The 18553-nt window shown below is 32.1% G+C and overlaps 2 long non-coding RNA genes across 2 annotated transcripts in view; both read right to left on the bottom strand.

Annotated features, from left to right (window-relative positions):
* Window positions 1–15648, bottom strand: part of LOC127871262 (uncharacterized) — a 29745-nt gene extending 14097 nt beyond the window's left edge. The window contains exon 1 of the long non-coding RNA XR_008045244.1: window positions 15097–15648. This is a non-coding gene — a long non-coding RNA (uncharacterized LOC127871262). The remainder of the gene's footprint in view (window positions 1–15096) is intronic.
* Window positions 638–4100, bottom strand: LOC127871263 (uncharacterized). Its single transcript, XR_008045245.1, has 2 exons — window positions 3981–4100; window positions 638–2209 (listed from the first exon to the last, which is right to left on the bottom strand). It is a non-coding gene; the product is annotated as an uncharacterized LOC127871263 (long non-coding RNA).
* Window positions 15649–18553: the final 2905 nt, after the last annotated feature.

Genomic DNA, 18553 nt, shown 5'->3' with positions numbered 1-18553 from the left:
TTCGTGATTATTTAGAAACGACTACATAACTCTTTTGGTTCAGCCAGTGCAACTAAACAGAAATAAGTATAAAAAGTTTCTACACCTGACAACAATGTGCCAACTTAATACAAGGTAAGTTGTTTACATTATTTAAAATATTGCAAGCTTACAGTATACAACAATAAACAGCCGGTACAATGTAATGTCATCATTTTAATTTTAATAAGCCCGTGGTTAATTACCCTTTTAAATCTTATGGATCAATGCATCTCTAACACCTTCAATTGACTTGTTCGTGAAAAATATACACCCTCAGTGCATGTTATCCCATACACCATCACTCACTTACTAAGGCTCGATTGATCATTCTCGGCTCGGGTACTACTTACCGGTACATGTACCCCGGGTACTCTTAATTTTACTTACATGTACCCTGGGTACGGTAAATAAACTTAAACATACCCGCAAATATTAGATTGTATCCGAGTTGTATATCCGCCAAAAATCCGATGTCGTTAAACATGCTACCGATTAACGTAAAACAATATTGTTTACCTTAAACAAACTTCTCTTTTAAAAAATCTGCATCAACATGCTTTTTAGTATGAGTGTTGAGAGGACGCCGTAGGAATAAGCAAGTAATCAAGAATACGTCTCTGTTTCTGCTTTTATTTCCTTCATGTATAATGACGATAAGGATTGACGACTAACATCGACGACAATGATCACAAGCATTTAAGACTAACACTGACAACAAGCATTGGCGACTAGATGTAACATTGACGATTCTCTACAATAAATGAAATTAACAGTAATAAATGAATAATAAGATTATAGTACAACAGATATGCTTTTCAAAGTATAATATAATAGCATACACTCATTAGAATAAGATGTTTCATAAATAACATTTTGAAACATTTTCAATAAATATAGAAATATCTTAAACAATATTTATTACACAGCATTAATTAATTGTTAAAACATAATATAAATACCGAATATGGTGTTCCCCATTTAACGGACCTTGGTAACCAAATAATGTTTCTTTAAAAAAATCTATGACGGTAAAAAGTGAACGTGCGATGTCGCGGAAAATATTATACTTGACGACGTCATACAATGACGCGACTTTAAACAATTTAAGATTTAAAATTAAATCACATTATTGATTTTAACAATGAGTTTTGATAATATAAATGCCATTTAACAGAAAATTGACATAAATGTAAACATAATTAATTTTTACAAAATAGCCGACAACAACCGATTTAGTGTTAAAATTTCCGCGTACGTTTTAGTATATTTACCGTACCCAGGGTACGAGCCTTACTAACTGTATTATTATTATATCTCACCGACTACAAGGTACCTTTACCTTGTTGTGTTTATCAACCTGGAATTTATGTAAAATCCGGCTAATTAGTAACAGATGTGATACACTGAGATAAAGATATTGCCTTAGTCCTTATGTATTTGAGGCTGTTTCCATAAATAATTAAGAAGTAACTTTTAACAGCTTTAAAGATTTTTTTAAAAATAAATAACTCAGAAAAAAGTTTATCAATTACAGAATAATTATTGATTTTATATAAAATGGCTCCTTTGTAATGTTTAAATGCTACAATTTTCAATCGACCAGTAATGACCAGTATTGACCGGTTTTAACCAGGTATTGACCGCCGGCCCGGTCAATACTCAATTGACCGGTCAATATGCCAACCCTGCATTGAAGCCTAATATGCATTTATCTATTATTATTTGGGCACAAATAATTTTACTGTGTGAAGACCCTACATAAAAATGCTGATTTTTTTCTTACTTGGTACCTGGCGACACACATTTTCAAGTCTATTTCATTAAATTTGGCATAGATATTTATAAAATTGGCATCGTATGAACCAGTAGTCATAGTATAAGCAACATTGAAGCCTAATATGCATTCATCTATTATTAATTGGGCACAAATAATTTTACTGTGTGAAGACCCTACATAAAAATGCTGATTTTTTTCTTACTTGGTACCTGGCGACACACATTTTCAAGTCTTTTTCATTAAATTTGGCATAGATATTTTAAAAAATGGCATCGTATGAACAAGTAGTCATAGTATAAGCAACATTGAAGCCTAATATGCATTCATCTACATGTATTATTATTTGGGCACAAACAATTTTACCGTGTGAAGATCCTACATAAAAATGCTGATTTTTTTCTTATTTGGTACCTGGCGACACACATTTTCAAGTCTATTTCATTAAATTTGGCATAGATATTTATAAAACTGGCATCGTATGAACCAGTAGTCATAGTATAAGCAACATTGAAGCCTAATATGCATTCATCTATTATTATTTGGGCACAAATAATTTTACCGTGTGATGACCCTACATAAAAATGCTGATTTTTTCTTACTTGGTACCTGGCGACACACATTTTCAAGTCTATTTCATTAAATTTGGCATAGATATTTGTAAAAATGGCATTGTATGAACCAGTAGTCATAGTATAAGCAACATTGAAGCCTAATATGCATTCATCTGTTATTATTTTTGGCACAAATAATTTTACCATGTGAAGACCCTACATATAAATGCTGATTTTTTTCTTACTTGGTACCTGGCGACACACATTTTTAATTCTATTTCATTAAATTTGGCATAGATATTTTTAAAAATGGCATTGTATGAACATATCGTCATAGTATAAGCAACATTGAAGCCTAATATGCATTCATCTATTATTATTTGGGAACAAATAATTTTACCGTGTAAAGACCCTACATAAAAATGCGTTTTTTTTTTCTTACTTGGTACCTGGCGAATCACATTTTCAAGTCTATTTCATTAAATTTGGCATAGATATTTATAAAAATGGTATCGTATGAACCATAAGTCATAGTATAAGCAACATTGAAGCCTAATATGCATTTATCTATTCTTATTTGGGCACAAATAATTTTACTGTGTGAAGACCCTACATAAAAATGCTAATTTTTTTCTGACTTGGTACCTTGCGACACACATTTTCAATTCTATTTCATTAAATTTGGCATAGATATTTATGAAATTGGCATCGTATGAACCAGTAGTCATAGTATAAGCAACATTGAAGCCTAATATGCATTCATCTATTATTACTTGGGCACAAATAATTCTACTGTGTGAAGACCCTATATAAAAATGCTGATTTTTTTCTTATTTGGTACCTGGTAACACACATTTTCAAGTCTATTTCATTAGATTTGGCATAGATATTTATAAAAATGGTATCGTATGAACCATTAGTCATAGTATAAGCAACATTGAAGCCTAATATGCATTCATCTATTATTATTTGGGCACAAATAATTTTACTGTGTGAAGACCCTACATAAAAATGCTGATTTTTTTCTTACTTGGTACCTGGCGACACACATTTTCAAGTCTATTTCATTAAATTTGGCATAGATATTTATAAAAATGGCATCGTATGAACCAGTAGTCATACTATAAGCAACATTGAAGCCTATAATATGCATTCATCTATTATTATTTTGGGCACAAATAATTTTACTGTGTGAAGACCCTACATAAAAATGCTGATTTTTTTCTTACTTCAATGGCGACACACATTTTCAAGTCTATTTCATTAAATTTGGCACAGATATTTATAAAATTGGCATCGTATGAACCAGTAGTCATAGTATAAGCAACATTGAAGCCTAATATGCATTCATCTATTATTACTTGGGCACAAATAATTTTACTGTGTGAAGACCCTACATAAAAATGCTGATTTTTTTCTTACTTGGTACCTGGCGACACACATTTTCAAGTCTTTTTCATTAAATTTGGCATAGATATTTTAAAAAATGGCATCGTATGAACCAGTAGTCATAGTATAAGCAACATTGAAGCCTAATATGCATTCATCTACATGTATTATTATTTGGGCACAAACAATTTTACCGTGTGAAGATCCTACATAAAATTGCTGATTTTTTTCTTATTTGGTACCTGGCGACACACATTTTCAAGTCGATTTCATTAAATTTGGCATAGATATTTATAAAAATGGCATCGTATGAACCATTAGTCATAGTATAAGCAACATTGAAGCCTAATATGCATTCATCTATTATTATTTTGGGCACAAATAATTTTACCATGTGTGAAGACCCTACATAAAAATGCTGAATTTTTTCTTAATTGGTACCTGGCGACACACATTTTCAATTCTATTTCATTAAATTTGGCATATATATTAATAAAAATGGCATTGTATGAACATGTCTTCATAGTATAAGCAACATTGAAGCCTAATATGCATTCATCTATTATTATTTGGGAACAAATAATTTTACCCTGTGAAGACCCTACATAAAAATGCTGATTTTTTTCTTACTTGGTACCTGGCGACACACATTTTCAAGTCTATTTCATTAAATTTGGCATAGATATTTATAAAAATGGTATTGTATTAACCATTAGTCATAGTATAAGCAATATTGAAGCCTAATATGCATTAATCTATTATTATTTGGGCACAAATAATTTTACTGTGTGAAGACCCTACATAAAAATGCAGATTTTTTTCTTACTTGGTACCTGGCGACACACATTTTCAAGTCTATTTCATTAAATTTGGCATAGATATTTATAAAATTGGCATCGTATGGACCAGTAGTCATAGAATAAGCAACATTGAAGCCTAATATGCATTCATCTATTATTATTTGGGCACAAATAATTTTACTGTGTGAAGACCGTACATAAAAATGCTGATTTTTTTCTTAATTGGTACCTGGCGACACACATTTTCAAGTCTATTTCATTAAATTTGGCATAGATATTTATAAAATTGGCATCGTATGAACCAGTAGTCATAGTATAAGCAACATTGAAGCCTAATATGCATTCATCTATTTTTATTTGGCCACAAATAATTTTACAGTGTGAAGACCCTACATAAAAATGCTGATTTCATCTATTATTATTTGGCCACAAATAATTTTACAGTGTGAAGACCCTACATAAAAATGCTGATTTTTTTTCTTACTTGGTATCTGGCGACACACATTTTCAAGTCTATTTCATTAAATTTGGCATATATATTAATAAAAATGGTATCGTATGAACTAGTCGTCATAGTATATTAGCAACATTGAAGCCTAATATACATTCATCTATTATTATTTGGGCACAAATAATTTTACCGTATGAAGACCCTACATAAAAATGCTGATTTTGTCTTACTTGGTACCTTGCGACACACAATGTCATATTCATCTACACAAATGTATCACATGTGTCAGAAAACACCCAGGACAAATATATGGACGGAATGATTTTTTCACTTATGTGGGTGTATGTTGGCTCCACTTCACACGATACAGTCATTGTAGTTTAATTGAAAAACGCATCTTACAATGTGAGATGAGTTCTGGGTTCAGGCCCCAGCAGTGGCCTATCATGTGTGATATACAGAGCCATTATGATTAAATATACACAGTTATCTTTTTAAACAATACAATTAAATATAAGGAATAATGTTAAAGGGCATTGCTGCTTAGCCATTTTTGGTATTGTATTGTGATTTTTGGCCAAATTTGGCACTGAATAACAGGGTTTATATACATCCCAAGCATAAATGCTTCTAAATTTGTAAAAAAAAAACAAGTCGAAGTGTGCAGAATATTAAAAATTTGCAACTTTCTGATGTCTAAAGGTCATTAAATGCCACTTAAAGTTTACATTTTTTTGTACAAAATGACCCATTTTGTGCTGTCCATTATTGGTTAATGTTTTACGCCGTCAGGTCCAAAAACGCTCATTCTGTAGCTTGTTTGGACTTTAATCTATAATTTGGCCAAGTTTCAGCAGATTCGGCCCAGTGGTTCTGATTTTATACGCAGTGACTAGCTTTTATTAGTCCACTACCGGTTTCACCGGAGGGGACTTATGGTTTGTGCTCTGTGTGTCCGTCAGTCAGTCAGTTAGTCTGTCACACTTTTCTGAATCCTGCGATAACTTTAAAAGTTCTTAATATTTTTTCATGAAACTTGAAACATGGATAGATGGCAATAAGGGCATTATGCACGTAATTTCATTTTGTTCCTACGTCAAAAATTCTGGTTTCTATGGCAATAAATAAAAAAATAAAATAAATTCTGACAATGGTGGAGCCGGTAGGGGACAAATTTGCTTGACAATAGTATTGTTGAGTATTACTCACTTACTTATGCATATGCGCTCGGCTGTTTTCGGAGAATACCTGAGGTATTGTCATAGCCAGCTCATCGTGTCGTGTCGTGTCTTTTCGCCGTCCGGCGTCCGCCATGCTAAAACCTTAACATTGACCCATTGTACCCACAATTTTCGTACCCAAATTTTTTTTCGTAACCAAAATGTTCGTACCCACATTTGTTTAGTACCCAAAATTTGTGTTCCCACATTTTCTTACCCAAATTTTCGAACCCACATTTTTTTAGTTCCCACTCATTCCATCCCGCGAAACCCTTAAGGTGTCGCAACTCTAGTTTAAATTAAATAAGTATCCACCAAAAGTGAAGTCAACTGTAGATAAATACAAATAAGAATTATATTGTAAAATATCCTGATTAATTAATATCCTTAATTAAAATATTAATTCACTTGTGATCATAGAAAATATTTTTTATCTATGATCACTCGTGAAATAAAATCGATATTCTACAGAAACCAACAAATATCCTCCATTTTTGAATTATTATGACTACAGAATATATAATTGATCAATTCAGATTTTTGTATTCCAATATATTAATAGTAGGAAAATCACCTTATATCCCTAAGATTTTCACCAGTACGGGTTTTTGTCTGACGCTCAGTGTCGAAGGTGATGACACATTCTTTAGTTTCAAAAGTCACTCCTAGGCTGACATCACCAAGGCCAAGAGTGTGAATTTTCTTGCCGGCTCTAATCCGAAAATGGGTTGTACATATAAGCCGCAGTGAGTGTAATAGAGCTCTTGGGCTCGATTCTCCCAGAGTGTTAGCTGCGTACATAGCTTCGATATGTTCATTTGTTTATGCCTTCGCTTGATGCAGTTTATTTCCATAACCTTGTTGTTTCCGAGCTTTTTGCTCACTTTTTTATACTTCCCCAACTTGGCAAATGCAGGGTCATTTATCAAAGGGTGCTTGTAGTGTATTGGCCTTAAATGCCTGTCTGTTGAGCTTTAAAATGCCCTTAAAGACGTAGGTTCATACTCTGATCCATCTTGTTTAGTCACACCCAACAAAAACTCGCAGACCAAAGGGTTAAATGCCCGAGGAGGTATATTCTCAATATTTCTTTCCTCATTTTTGTGATGTTTAGAAAAGTTTTGAAAAGTGTGATGTAATTGTCGGTTTTCTTTCTTGTATTTAAATTTTTGTTTTCAAGAAGAAAGCTATCCTCACTTACAGATCTGAAATTCCGTGTTGGTTTTGATGTTGTGTTTGTTCTTTTTCTTCCTGTGTTGATGTTAGTGCTAGTGGTGCTGATGTTGCTGCTCCTGCTGTTGGTGCTGCTTATGTGATATCTTGTGAGTTTGAAGCGCTGTGATTATCTTGTTCATTATTTGTATTAGAGCAGTCATCTAAGTTGAAGATATTTGAGAAAATAATATTTATTTCATTGTTTTCCTATGCATTTATTGTTGTTGTTTAGAGTTTAGCAGACAAAATAATTATGTATAAGGGAGGTAAATGTGTGTTTCAGGTTCCAGTATAGTAGTCTCCCTTGAATGAAAATTGAAAATTGAGGTTCACCATGTGGTTATTGGGGAAGAAGTTCCAGTATCTAACTAAAACAGTGTAAAATATCAATATTTTCACTGTTATTTAGCACTGTTTAAAACAGTGAAATATCACCTCCAAGGCTTGTTATTTTAGAGGATTCACAAGTAATTTTACTATATAATAGACTTGCTTGATAAGTCTATATAAATAACCTAAGTCCAGTGTCTCGGTAATATTTGACCCCATATGTATCGGTTTTGTTGATAACCTCTGGCTGTTGATACGTCTTAAATATCAATCAGGGCTTGCTGTTTCAGAAATTTTACAATTATTCTGCTGGATGTTCGTATAGTTTATTTCAACCCTGGACATCTAAATGATGCTACATTTAAAGGAAAAGGGACATTGTAATTTGAACACAATAATATTTTCTGACATTTTGCCTTTAAAGGGATCTTTTCACGCTTTGGTAAATTGACAAAATTGAAAAAAGTTGTTTCAGATTCGCGAATTTTCGTTTTAGTTATGATATTTGTGAGGAAACAGTAATACTGAACATTTACAATGCTCTAATATAGCCAGTATACGCATCTTTTGACGATTTTAAAACCTAAAAATTATAAAGCGTTGCAACGCGAAACGATTGAATAATTTGGAGAGTTCTGTTTTTGTCGTTAAATTTTGTGAAACTACGAAGTTTGCTTATATAAGGTATAAAATACGTCGAGAATGTGTACACGGCGGAATAGCTCAGTAGGTTAAAGCGTTTTTACTTCAGGACTCTGGCAGGACTCCAGGGGTCTCTGGTTCGAAACCTGCTCCGGGCAATGTTCTTTTCCTTTTTTAAATTTTATTCTTGATTTTTTACTGGAGCTTTTACGATCCAATGTTTACATTTATCAATATAAAGCATTTAATGAATAAGTTTAAAAATGCCAAAATCTGTGAAAAGGCCCCTTTAAATAAATTAAAAAATTACTGACACCCTGGGCGAGGCCTTTGTTGACTCCAGTGGTTAAATATGAACACATTTCTTAGATGACACATGCAAAATAAGAAAGCAATTTATTTCATGATTCCAGACCTTAAATTAACATAAATATTTTAAATAAACGATTTCGTAAAATAAAGTAAACACATAAAAAATAAGTGCTCTTTATAGAAATATCCAAATTTTCAACGCTAGATGTGGTATAGTAACATAGATTTTACGAGATTCAAAATGCTCGTTTTTATTATTTGTGTCACAACATATTCCATTTTGGTTTCCCTCAACGTTATCTATTCATACGACACACGAACACTAAATTGGTACAGGAACATGTGTTGAATATATAGTCACACACAAAACAACAAGATAGCAGTTTGTATCTTGTTACCGGTCCACATTTAGCGTTAAAAGTCTGGCAATTGATATAAGGAACTTTGATTTTTTTATGTGTTTACTTTATTTTTCGGAATAGTTTACACGATATTCGTTCATTTTGAGTGTTAATGCTTTTGTAAGATTTTTGAAAAGGATTCTCTATATAAGAACAAAATACAAGTCTTCATACACAATATTGAACATTTGCTTCTTGCGGTTTAAGAGGATAATATTTGTTAATTTGTTATGTTAAACACTGCATTTTAGGACCCATAACCTTATCAATCAATAGACTGACACAATTTGAACAATTTAATAATGGGTCACGCAAAGGCCATTTCCGTTTAATTTCGTTAAAATCTACCAAGCGTTTTCGTTTGCAGAAAAAAGCTCAGGGACAGACTGACGGGCTCACTGAATCACGAATACACGCACAGACGAAGAACATTCCCAAAATTACCAATAGTTGAACGTACAAACGATTTGCTCAGGTAGCTTAAATTAAATAAGAGTAATATACAATACAAGTGCAACGTAGATCACACTTTACACTAAAGTAGTCCGTCTTTAAAAAATATTCCAATCAGACAATTTGTGCACAGGATAAAACACTACAGACTTTACTGACAACCGTTCGGTACGGAAAATATCATATCTTTAAAGGCTGAATTTATACTCTCCTCAATGTTGGTCCACTAAAGAAAAACAGTTGTAGCTTAACTTTAGTATTGAGTACCACGGGGGAATTCCTCTGTATAAAATGATGAACATTGATACATTTTCAAACAAAAAAGTCACAACTTCATGTACGACCTTATTACAGAATATGCACTCACTACACGAATAATTATATGCATCTCTTATTATGTGTTTAATTACACGAAAACTTACAAAAAATCGTATGCTTCGTAATGCTAAGCATAGTACATTTGCAACCGTTCTTTGTTCCAGTCCTGTTAATATACGCCACTAGATAAAATACCTAACGGATTGTGTTTTAGAGTTAAGTTCTCGAAGTATATAAGTACGTTTCTTAGATGTATCCCTCTGTAAAATGACACGAGTAAATGTACTGTCATATTTCTAACTCTCGGCATAGTGTGTTTTCAAATCTTTATTCTTAACCTTTACATTAGGTCCACTTAATACGAAAAATACGTAAAAAATAGGGTATAATATAATAATATAAAGAAGTGAAACTCCAGCTGCTGGAGCAGTATTGAATTCTCAATAAAAACAATTAGTTGGTCCTTTATTTAAGGCAAGTGACCGATTGCCCAAACAATTCAAAACAGCACAATAAAACACAATACAAACCAACATAAACACAAAATATTAATAAAGCTGGGGTCACCGCCTTGGAACGGTCAATGCAAAGCATCGGGGGTTTAAAACGGTTATAGAGCGCTCAACCTCACACTTGGCCCAACAATATTCATAATACATTTAAGTGTAAATACAAGTTAACGTCATAGCATTGTAACTCAAATCAAACAATAATAAAAGGGAATTAAAACGCATTCAATTTAATTACAATTTAATTACTCAATAATATTGAAGATACCAGAGCAACAGAGTTACAACTTTTTGACGAACGATCAAATGAAACTACAAACAAGTGTCAACTACATTCCTTCTTTATAGAAAAAGATTTAAAAATATAGCGTCATTAAGTTAATATTTCATATAATCATCGCGCAAATACAGGAAGAAGCAGCAATAATGGGTGTAAAAATTCCATATTACATTGCTTGGTTGTTTATGTGACTGCTAAAAATTAAATTAATAATAATTAAATAAAAAAGAAACGGCTATCAGAGAGAAAATATAAATAAAATTGAACGTTGTAAACCCAATGACCTATGCATGTAGCTTACAACTGGAACAGAGAAAGAGTTATGACGCAATTGACAGGCGAAGACACAATGACGTGAAAAAAATCCAGGGGCGGTACTGTAAAGTAATAATAAAAATATTAATGGGGGACTACTGCAAAATTGTACTACTAATAAAACAAGTTTAGTTGATTGATTATTAAGAATCAAATATATAAAAATAGTAATTCCATTAAAGCGACATTATTGGAATCAAACAGTATATAGGTAATTTGACAACTGACGACAGAAAAGTTTTGATGTACGATTTGAGTCCAAATGTAGTTTTCATGCAGATTTGTTCATACGACACAAAGACACAATTTTGTTCAACAGTGAAAAATGCCCTAATAAAACAAGTTTAGTTGATTAAATATTAAGAATCAAATATATAAAAATAGTAATTTCATTAAAGCGACATTATTGGAATCAAACAGTATATAGGTGTTTTGACAACTGACGACAGAAATGATTTGATGTACGATTTGAGTCCAAAAGCATCATTTAATCTTCAACTACTGCTCATTTACTTCCTCCCAAAAAGCATATTTTCACTAAGAATACACTAAATAAGTTTAGTCTTTGAATTAATATGTGCTTATTATCGTAATATATACATATGTCTCAGAGAGTGTAATTTTCATATAAAAACAACATTAATAAGAGGATTTATGTCTAAATCTGATACATTTGTATATTATCTCTCAAACAATTAAATTGGAATTTGCAGCCGCGGTTGTCCAAAGTTGACGGATCAAGTCGTTCATTTTATGATTTGCATCTATCTCTCACATTGTATGGATGGCAAAATTTAGTGTGATTAATATGCAAAAACTGACACAAAAAGGCACTCAAATGAGTGAACCAAGATAAAACATTAAAATAATAATAATAAATTTAATTTCCTTGGGAAAGTATTTTTGCTGTGATTCTCTGGGCACAATTTAGATGGCATGCCATTTACCTCTACCTGTTTCAAACCAGTTTGGATTCTTGAAAATAAAAGGAAAATTCAAAGTCTATACTTTGAACAGAACATTTTAATACACAAATGACAATTAAATGTTATTATTCGGTAAATGAGACACAGAAATAATGTAATATTTAACAAAAACGACAAAAGATACCAAATTATTAAAGTGTTTGACGGAAATAAAACATAATACCACGAACATGTACCGCCACTTAACTAGATGTTATGCGAATCAACTGGACTTTAATAGTTATATTAAATTTCAATTTATGTGTTCAACATCTTCGAAAAATATTGCCAGTGTAAAATATAAAGAGGACACTTTATAGTTCCTACAGTTATTACTTTGATCATCAAACTGTAATCATATATTACAGCTTCAACTATGTTCATAAAATGAAAGTCATATTAGGAGTTTGAGATTGTTGAGGGAAAACATTAGTTATCGCGACAGATATTTTTACAAACCAATTTACCCAGCGATCTTCACAGACATGTTAACTTTGATGTTATCACATATTCGAGGCCTGTATGAAAAGGTTATTTTCATACAGACCTTGAATATGTGATAACAAAAAAAACTAACATGCCTGTGAACATTGCTGGGTATATTGGTTTTTTGTAAATATCTGTCTTAATAACTGATGTTTTCACTCAACAATACCAAACACCTAATGTATTCTATATGTTTGATCGAGTAAAGCCACAACGACTAAACTTTCTAAAAAAAAATTATTTGAATTGAAAATGTGACGTTTGGCCCTTTTGTCAGTTGTTTTACTAAATATAAATCAGTGAAACTCCAGCTGCTAAAGCAGTAGTGCATTCTTATTATATTCAATTTGTTGGTCCTTTATTTAAGGCAAGTGACCAATTTCTAAAACAGTACGAAATAGAACAAAACGAAACAAAATTCACACAGATCTGAATAAAGCTGGGTTCACCGCTTTGGAACGGTCAATGCAAAGCATTGGGGGTTTAAACCGGTTTTAGAGCGCTAAACTTCACACTTGGGCCAGCAATATGTTCATGATACATATATATTTTAATAAAATTTAACCACATAGTATTGCAACTATTGGTAACAATAATAAAATTGGAATTAAAACGCATTCAGTTTAATTACCATTTAATTACTCAATTGTAGAAAGGAGACCAAGAGCAACAGTGTTACACATTTTTAAGGAACGATGGAATGAAATTACGAACAAGTTTCAACTGCATCCCATCTTTTGACATAATGATTTAATCATAAAGCATCATTTAGTTAATATTTCAGAGCGTTATCGTACAAATACTGGAAGAAGCAGCAATATTAGGTGTGAAAGATCCATATTACGTAGCTTGGTTGTTTATGTGACTGCTAAAAAATAAATCAAACAGAAAACGACAGTCAGAAAGAAAATATTAATACAGTTTAACGATATAAACCCGATGACATATGCATAAAGCCAACAAAGTTAAAGTGGATCGGATGACGTTATTAATAAGCGATGATACGATGACGTCAGCAGTAAAAATCCAATAATGAAAGGGGAAGTACTGTAAAATAAAAATAAATTGAAGGGGCAGTATTGTTAAATCGAATTACAAAAAAACTAGCTGTATTTATTGAATACTTTAGAATCAAACACATAAAATTGTCATTCCATTAATAATTCCAAATTTTAAGAGAAGAAAGATATAGTGAATCGAAAACAAACATGCATGTGTTTTTAAGTACCTCAGCATCATATCCTTTTGATAAAATGAGTAAATTAAATTGACAAGTTTAAAAGAAACATTTTCTTTAAGAAATTTAAATGTGCGTACACGTCACAAAACATCTCTATAAAATGATGGGTGGGAATTTCCATTAGTTAATGCCATTTAAAGCGACATTATGTTCGGAAATTAAATCACAATACTTTGAATGAAATTTAGCGAATTTAGGTCTTATGTTATGATACAAAAAGCCTTGTTTTAGCAATTTCTTCGTTAATATAAGATTACGATCATTAACATATTTAATTATATGAACATTCTCTGGCGTAACGTACCATTTGCGAAATGTAAAAACCATATGATGGACCTTTATGGATATTAACATCTAGGAAAGGAAAATTCACAATTTCAAAGTTAAAGTCGTCCCGTCTGTCGTATAAACTTTTCTTATTTTATTAGTAATGTTAGATGTAAGTCTAAATATGAAGCATCTGTATTGGATTGACACGATCTATTTAAGACTTTTTCTTTGGGGTAGATTTTGTGATTTTATTGTTTAAAGATGGGTTATCTAAATTTAGTATGTCATCAATGTACCTACTAGTAAGGTTAAAAAGTTAAATAAAATCTAGTTGTTCAGATTTCGATAATTCTAACATTATATCGCTTTCATAACAATATTAAAATAGATCAGTTACAAGTGGCGAACAAGTAGTACCCATAGGAACACCGATAATTTGTTTAAATATTTTACTATTAAATTCAACTAAAAACAATATCCACAAGAAAAGTAAGTGCTTCACAAAAGTCAAGACAAATCCAAACGTTCCAATTATCTAATATCTGATTAGTAAAAAAAGCTATTGTAGTATTTTAAGCAATATAAGAATTCTTCTCTCATGCAAATGTTTTTAAGCATTGAAAATGAAAATTCTTTGCATTTAAGCGGTGTTTGAACTGTTGGGAAATAATGCTTACTTTTCATACACGAATATCACCACGAAAACACTTTTAGCCACAACCCTTAAACTCATAAGTTTAAATATGCATACATTGTTTGTTAAACTTAAAAACAACTGTGATGACAGATAATCAAATCGGAATGCGTCGTTGATACGAAATGAAAACAGTTTAAATGACTCTCCTGTACTTCAGTTTGAAAAAATACAAAGAAGAGTTATTTAAGTGTGCTGCTGTTGTCCGATTACATCTAATACTTTTTCAGTTACTTTTTCTTCGTAATATTTTTTAGTTTGGCTACATTTACAATGCAATGACAATTCTATATATGCATAATGCATCTATGAAATAGGCAATTGATGGGGTATTATACATATTGCAAAAAAAAAAATGAGTGGTTTAAATTAGTTCACTTATATGGTTGCGTCATCATTTACATCATTTTAGTGCTGGATAAAGAAAATATATGATACTATATTGCAGAATTCTCACCTAGATCACAATCTATTCCGACTTCTTCTTCATGGGTGCATTGCTCGCTGTACAATCCGTAATCGTACTCGTTAAATATTTGACAGTCCAACAAACTCGATTCGGCTCCAGTACACATCAATATTGGACCGGTACCTTGTCCATAAGCGGTCCCATTATTGACTGCAAACTAACAAGAGAGCATCAATCGCAATAAGAAATTTGGTTAAGATAGCTTAGTTGTTAAATAATTACTTACAACCATGAGCAAGCCTATATGTTATTCAACATTTTAGGAATCCTGACTTCAAAATCTCCAGTGCAGCGCTGACAGGCTTGTGCTCATTTAGATCACCGAGAGAGAATTAAGCAGTATACAAAATATTTAGCCATGTCTTTTTGCTGGCAAATGGGTTAAAATATCATCGATTGGATTGCGCAGCCATACAATTTTGTCTACCTCTACTTATAGAAGTTACTAAACGATTTAACTATAGAATTTATACAACAAGAGCATTCTTCTTATTATCCACTTGTATATAAAAACACTGATTATAAAAAGGCACATATCAAAACTGGTATCAATGCCTTAATTTCAGATCAAACCAAATATAAGTTGCCAACAAAGAGCATTGCGTAACGGATATGGTATTCACCTAGCGACCGGGAGGTCACTGGTTCGATCCCCACTCGGGGAATTTTCTTAAGATTTAGCACAAAGACTCCATGTTCTGGTTCTAGGCCCAGGAAACGTACTAGAGGGCGTTAGAGAAAGCCTGTGGCGTTCGATGCAATCGAGCTAAAATAAATAAGTTAAAACTAACAAAGCGCACTTCTAGCACGTTCTAAATGATATACTGACAAAAGCATGTAATTAGCCAAGACAGTCAGTGGTTGATACGCTCGTTGATCTGAAGTATAGGTTTTCAGTTATAGAAAGACATTCAAATGTTCAGCAGTCGTATTTAATAATTCAATCATCGGGTATTCTCTTCTCTCAAATAATTAAATATGCTATGACTAGTCAAAGCACTCCACAATCAGAAATGCAACGAATATTCCTTCCGAATAAACTCTTTTATCCTGCCTCTGTTGCAAACATTGACCAAATAACGCAGGATCGAATAAATTTCCCTATCTCCTGTCAACAGGAAGTAGTGTATTCCTACGCACGCTGTGACGATTAACATTTTCTAATATAAGACCTTTGATATTTATTGGGACGCATCATGAATGTTATCGTTATATTATATATCATCTTTGTTTTTCTTCTTTAAACTTTATTACCGAACCAGCCTTCCGTATTTATTATTTTCATTTACTTGATATCGCAATTTATGACGTATCTGGTGTGACGTCATTTCTCAAACGAAACATACAATATAGTATTAGTTTCTCTCAGGATTTTTTAGGGACAACAATTTTGACATTGTTGTTTTAACAGTATTTTTAAAAAATATTTTTAAAGCATCGAACGAACCATAAACTTATTTCGGATTGTGTGTTTGTCATTCATAATTGTTAATTTCGATAGAAATAAAATAATTCGCTACAGCAGGATTATGATTTCGACATCGTAAACTGGGTTTTGGGTCAGAGTGGTAAGCATTCGATACAAACTACTGTATCAAATAATAGCGTGGTTTATAATACATATCCATAATAGGGATGGAAAAACAGAAAATGGATTTCGACAAAGGGATGGAAGAACAGAAAATTGATGTGTATTCCGTTGCAAATTTATTGTTATAAGCAATGGATTTAAGTTGTCATTAAGGTAAATAAAATTTAGTTTTTGTTTTGCTGATGCATTTTTTTATCAAGAAAAATATTTCATTCTCGATTTGTTTTTTATATCTTCTCATATTTTCAATAGAAAAGTATTCAAAGGAACAATTTAAAGTGGAACTATTTTTTACGCGACACAATCGTTAGTTATTCGATCGTCTGGAATGTTGTGTACATGTAGGAGGCTCGACAAGAATAATTATATTGTTATGTCAATTTATCATTTGTCCTTGATAAAATGTGTCAACGGCATCTAGCAGGATAAATAGAATACATGGTTGGTGCCGAAAAAAGCTCGCCCTATTTTCTTTTTCTAAGCCTCACCGGATAAACTTTCTCCATCTCGGCACCAACCATGTATTCTCTATATACGAAGATAGGGGCGGGGCATTAACAGAAAAATCGGATTAGACTTTTTCTTTTGAGGGGATACCCGGTCATTGTTGACAGTTTTTGAAAGTTAAGCTAAAGATGTAAATACTTATACACTTTAAACATATATTTTTATATTGATAACTTAAATATAAGAGCATTAATTATTATGACGTGGAATTGTGGTGTTTATTAAATAAACTTCTTTAAGAGAAGACAATTCAGTATATAATGTTTATGTGAAATCTTACGATTTGTCTGCACAAACAAATACAAATACATACACGATAATGATAATTTGTATTTTTCAACAGGTCTTATATTTGGGTGTCAATGCTGTACATTGTTAATGTACAAAACACATATTACCACACCAATATAAATCAAGAAAGTATTAATGTATTTATTTCTTACCGTATAGTCCCCTGGGTTGCAACCAGTGTTGATCACATGAGCACAATTTGAAAATAACTTTTATAAGACCGCTGTATGTCAAGGAAAATAATACCTAGGCTCTAACAAATTGCATGTCTATATACGATATTTTTAGCTATAAACATATGAGGGAGACACGTTCTTTCACTGTGGGCCAACTTTGACTCCAGGGACATTATAAGAACAAACATGTTAATGGACAATCCTATGATGTTACATAAACATAGTAATCAAATTGGCAATACGGTTTTTAAGACGAATCTTTCAAGTATTCACTTTATACATCTTAAGGAAACAGGCTTGGTGGACGGTCATCATTAAATATTACGTATGTATACAATACCCCTGGGACTTCAGGTTTCAGAAAAAAACATTGTTAAATTGTTCACTGTATACATATCACAGTGGCAACTATGGCGGGGCCTTTGGTCATCTGGGCATGATTTAAAAATAACTTTTTAAACGAATATTAGTCTTGAATAATAAATGCCAAACCACTTGGTCTTGCGGTTTCATAGAAGGTGTTTACAGATAGCATTACATATTATATAGAAATATATAATTCGATGCTTTTGGCAAAAAGACATCTTAGTATAGTATGCGTGTTGCTGAATCCTAGTTGCGTATGTTTCTTCCGTATGTAATAACCAAAACCCCATGCAACGGCCAAACATTATGGCAAAGATCAATCAGGTGCAATCTTAATAAATCTCAACTGTCGTTGTATATTTTTTTAGTTTTCCAGCTGATACAGCTAGATTTTTATTTTGTTTAAATTTGAATACCGCAAACGTTTGTTTTGTGCTGTATGGTTCATATCTCCGTAAATGCTGCAATCCACTAAGTATTTTGTGTATGTTAGCATAAAAATATGGAAACCTTG

This window comes from Dreissena polymorpha, chromosome 3 (genome assembly GCF_020536995.1).
Source record: "Dreissena polymorpha isolate Duluth1 chromosome 3, UMN_Dpol_1.0, whole genome shotgun sequence".
Classification (NCBI taxonomy): domain Eukaryota; kingdom Metazoa; phylum Mollusca; class Bivalvia; order Myida; family Dreissenidae; genus Dreissena; species Dreissena polymorpha.
This window is presented reverse-complemented; position numbering and strand designations above follow the sequence as displayed.